Below are 5,435 nucleotides of genomic sequence, written 5' to 3'. Positions count from 1 at the left end.
ACATGCAAGATTTATGTGTTAAACATGTGAGAATGAAACAAAACACAACTCCAGGTATGTTTGTCCTCTATTTTTTAGCTGTTGCTGCAATAAAGCAATGCATTTAAGCAAAGAAGCTTATAATTCAATATATTGTGACATGCCACGGCATTATTGTGAGAACTTTGACGATGCGATCACAATATTTCCATTATTGTTACATCCCTACTCAAAGCTACTGTCCATATCTATCTATAGTTATAACAGCATGAAACATTTTGTACCCAAACAAGCTCGAGATCTCTCTTACCCCGGGGCGGCTGGCTGCTTTTGAGTAAATAACTTCTCCTTCTTCTCTTTTAAAAGGCAGAGCTGACTGGCCGTCGGGGTGATCCCTCTGCTCCTCCAGCTCTGGCTCCCCGCTGTGCCGTGCTCCTCTTCACACTACACGAACACTTGGATGATACAATATGAGACGTTCTGTCCCTGAGTTTTAGGAAGTGAGGAGCTCTCTGCAGGGGAGCGTGAGGAGGAGGAGGTGTATGTGGAAAGCAAGAGTTCGCCCAGCACCAGAGACATATGGTACAAACTCCTAACTATGAATGTAACGTGTGAAGTTTAGAAGTCTATATTATGCAAAACTGACTATTATGAGCTTTAAGCCACTTGTTACTTTATATAGAACATACCCAGAGTTGTATTTTCTTTCATTCACACATGTTTGAGTAATCTTGCATTATTAGTCTGTCTACATTTCCAAAGCTCAGAAATGAAATGAAATGAAAAGTTAACAGCTCGTTTTACCTTTTGTTCAATAGAGACTCACAATTCCAGGTTTCGAGTTTGAGAACACTGTGGAGCACTTTCTGTGTTACAACATGACATGACAAGGTGGAAGAGAGTGCTTTCTGTTTGAAAGAAGAACTAAATATGCAGGATTTGTGTGTTAAACATGTGTGAATGAAACAAAACAGAACTCCAGGTGTGTTTGTGATGAGGAAACATTATAACATGAATCAGAAAACGCCGTAATATGGGCCCTTTAAAGTTTCAATTAGAGATGTGGTATATTGTAAAGGCTGCAGTTATTTTCATCTGCAACAAACAAAATATCCAGACCCTTTCATCCTCCTGAGACCCGAAGAAAAAAGTGTAGTGCAGTGTATATTTTAGTGATTTTCTATCTATTAGATTTTTTTCATTTTATTTTTATTTATAATTTTGTAATATGTAATGAACACCCAGGACATTTTGGTGTTAAATCCATGTGAAGTTGACAACCTAACAAAAAACACTTTTTTGATGACCAACATCTCTTACAAGTAGGGGTGTGCAAAAATATTGAAATATCGATATATCGTATCGTTTAATGTAATAATACAGTATCGATATCATGGGCTGGTGTATCAATATATTGCGTATTGGGTATTTTTTTGTGTATTTTACTAAATTATTTTGTTACAGCGCTACAGTTTTGTTGTTTTTTAGTGGAAGGAAACTCATTCACACAGCAAAAAGGTTAGTTAAAATGAAAATTAAGAACATTTGACTTTATCTGAGTCGACTCTACCAATGGAATAAGTGTTTTTCTAAATTCAAGCGACATTCAATTTCATTTCTTATTTTAAGAGTTGTTGTTTTTCTTTTTTTAAGTGTAACAAGTTGTATTTTCATATTTTAAGAACAAAAAATCATGTTCCGCTGATAGATAATTTAACTTGTCAAGTGGAATTGACTCAAATCATGATAAAACTTTCTTAATTCAAGTCATCTTAACTTGGCTAGATTTAAATTTTTTGCAGTGCATGCGACACATTTGACATTTTCACAGTTTTGAGGATTAAAATGTTTTTGTTTCATATTCACTTTGCACAAGAAGTGGTTTAACGAAGACTTTTAGTATCACAGCCATGATTTAGCCTTTATTTTTATTGAACAGTATCGAATCAATTTGAAATATATCGTATCAAATTGTAAGTTCACTGTATCGAAATCGTATCGTGGCCTATGTATCGAGGTATGTATCGTATCGGCATCTTCTTTATGATACCCAGCCCTACTAACAAGCTTCTACAGTTGCCTCAGAAAGTTTTTAAACTCCCTTAAAATTTTTTCTAACCATAGTGCAGCCACAAACTAACTCCTATTCAGTTCATTTTGTATCCTGGACATGATCCCCCAGCTCTGTTTCAGCAGAGGAACCTACTCTCCCCATTAAGAGTCTATCTCAAAACACTTCAAATATAGACTGGTTAACTCAATATCCACTACAAAGGACACAAATGAATGGGCCAGGTCTCAGGAGGATTTATCTCCACAAACATGCTCTAAAATTTATGAGATTCTTGTATTAAGTTAACAGTTCATGTTTTAGTCATCTTAAATATTAGGGCCCATATTACACAATTTTCTGATCTCTGTTATAATGTTATTTCAGAGTTTTGTTTCATTCACACATGTTTAACACACAAATCCTGCATATTTAGGCTGAGTTCTCCTCTCAAACTGAAACTTGTAACATTTACCTTTAGTTCAACAGAGATTGATGAGTCCAAAGCTGAAATCATCCAAATGATTCTAGTGAAGGTGTATGGAGTTTAAAAACACAGTGGAGCACTTCCTGTATTACCACATGACATCACAAGGTGGAGTGTTTTCTGTTTCAGAAGAAGAACTCATCGTAAATGTGCAGGATTTGTGTGTTAAACATGTGCGAATGAAACAAAACACAACTCCAAATACTGTATATCCTTGTCACTTGGTCCGATGATTTAATGCCATATTGTGGAACATTACAGGATTGAAATAGCACCTCCATGGGGACAAGAAGGTAGCTGACCCTCCATCTGAAATTTTCCAGGTCAGACAATATAAAGTATGCTCTTCTATTTCCGTGCACCAGTTTAAACATAAAACATATTCAACTAGATAAAGTTTCCTGCAAAATATATTTCACTGTAAAAAAACTGAACTTTAAAATGATGCTGCAGCGCTGTGACCAAACTAGTCCATACCCTAACCTGGCCTGACGTAACATTTGTGTCCTCGTTTCTAAGCAGGCATCGATCGCTGACAGCACTCAGACCAGACCTGGGCCTTCATCCCATAATGGAGTCATCCTCAACACAGCCAAGAAGAGGATATAGATTTTAATATCCGTCTATATGACTGGTCAGCCTCTCCCGCACCTCACTGCACTTACGCATCTCCAGTGAGCATTAAGGTAATGACACAGCGGTGCAAGCACAAGATGAAAGAGCCAAATGAACACGGCACATTTGTCCGAGGGAGCGGTCAGGCCTATTTGAAAACACTTCAATCATTACAGAAAAACTACACCTTGATACTAGACCTCGAGTATTTTCATTTCAGAGCTATAGTATTTTCTCTTTAAGCATTTTTCTTAACATTTTACGTAACAATAATCATAACATACATATATTCAGGTATTCTTAAAGGGCCCATATTATTCTCTTTTCTGATCTATGTTATATTGTTGTTTCCTCATCAAAAACAAACCTGGAATTGTGTTTTGTTTCATTTGCACGTTTAACACACAAACTCTGCATATTTAGACTGAGTTCTTCTCTTAAACAGAAAACACTCTGTTCCACCTTGTGATGTCATAATAATAATATAATAATACAGGAAGTGCTCCACTGTGTTTTTAAACTGCATACACCTTCACTAGAATCATTTGGATGGAAAGTAAAAGATAGCTGTTATCTTGAAAACTACAGCTTCATGACATCACAAGGTGGAACAGAGAATTTTGAGTTTTGGAGATGTAGACAGACTATTAATAAAAGATTATTCAAACATGTTTGAATGAAATGAAACAAAATGCAATTCCAGGTATGTTTTGATGAGGTAACAACATTATACCTTGGCTTCAAGATCACAAGAATTAATTTTGTACTTTAATTCTAGATATTGTTTAGGTTACTTTTTGCTTTTTTGCCTTGGAAAAATATGTATTCCTATTTTAAGCAAAGGTGTGGAGTACTCAGATACAAGTTTATTTATTTATTTTATTTATATAGTACTTTTCACAGACATTTGTCACAAAGAAAGCATTATGCAGTCACTCCATACCCGGTGGTGGTAAGCTACTATTGTAGCCACAGCTGCCCTGGGGCAGACTGACTGAAATGCGGCTGCCATGCCAATCTGTACCATCGGTCCCTCCGTCCACCACCATCACTCACACACACGCCACTTTCATACTAGGCAATGTGGGTGAAGTGTCATGCCTAAGGACACAACAACAGTTTTTGTGACTGGCGCCCCACTGTGGCACCTGATTTTCCCAACGGTCTCCCATCCAAGTACTAACCAGGCCCGGTCTTATTTAACTTCTGAGATCTGACGGGATCAGGCTTTGACAAGCCGGTATGGCCACATTTACTTAAGAAGTACTTTTTTAAAGTACTTTTCCGTCAATGTGGGTATAGTAGCCCGTAGTTGTGAGTGATGTTGCCTGACCTAAAACTTAGCCAGGGCGGCGTCACCTGCTTGTCTCCATGGAGATAGCTTTTAATGTAATACTGTGGAGCATTCCAGACAAAGAAATACGATATCCATAGAGACAAGCAGTTACATACAGTTACATACAGTTACATACAGTGCATCTGTGGTTTAGTTGTTTGTCCAATATGGATCCAGCTAACCTTGTGTTTTGGTGGTATTTTTTTTTTATTTTTTATCAAGTCCAGGAATTGAACCAGGGACCTTGTCTTGGCTGACGTGCTAACCAACATGCCACTGTGATGACCTTGAGTGATAAAAGTTAGAAGTTCATAACAAAAAAGCTGTATAACTGAAGTTTTGGAGACCAATTTTTCCTTTGTGCTCAAATCCTTTTACAATGCGTCATCTTACTGTCTGAAAAACTCTCCCTGAACTGTTGCACGTTTGAAAACAATACTGTAATTTCAAATAAGACAGAAACTTGAAATGCCCCCCCAACAATCTTGTTCTAACCCACCAGATTGGAACCACTGTATTAAAGTACACCCCTCTATAATCCCTGATCTTTCACCAGCTAAGTAGATTACAGCATTATTGATAGGATTACTCTATTCTCCAGTCTGTCAGCACAAACACTGCCGTGCATTTTGTTTGTGTAAAACTTTTCAGAAGACAGAACCGAGGATTTTATGTAATCATCCAACAGGAGGCAACATTTACATATAAAAAGAGTTCACATTTACAAAGATGGACATTCAATCTGCAACAAAAGAGCCGCGTGGGAGCTGAATCAGTTGGCAGCATTTTCCATTGACTGAACAGTTTGAAGGTGAAGAGGATAGCATTTATCTGTAGTGGGCGTGCACGCTTGTGTCTTTGTGCATGGTGTTGACCTTTGGATTTTTTAAGAGCAAATCACAGCTAAAGTTCTTTAAGCAAAACTTGACATGTGAGGGATGGTGCCTGCTTCTTTGGTCTTACTGGTC

At 37.4% G+C, this 5,435-nt stretch overlaps 1 pseudogene; it reads right to left on the bottom strand.

Moving 5' to 3' along the window:
- Positions 1–4,267: 4,267 nt before the first annotated feature.
- LOC129407338 (5S ribosomal RNA) lies at positions 4,268–4,385 on the bottom strand (annotated as a pseudogene).
- Between the last annotated feature and the right edge of the window lie 1,050 nt (positions 4,386–5,435).

This window comes from Boleophthalmus pectinirostris, unplaced genomic scaffold (genome assembly GCF_026225935.1).
Source record: "Boleophthalmus pectinirostris isolate CB_2022bp ecotype Guang Dong unplaced genomic scaffold, ASM2622593v1 HiC_scaffold_9, whole genome shotgun sequence".
NCBI classification, from domain to species: Eukaryota; Metazoa; Chordata; class Actinopteri; order Gobiiformes; family Gobiidae; genus Boleophthalmus; species Boleophthalmus pectinirostris.
This window is presented reverse-complemented; position numbering and strand designations above follow the sequence as displayed.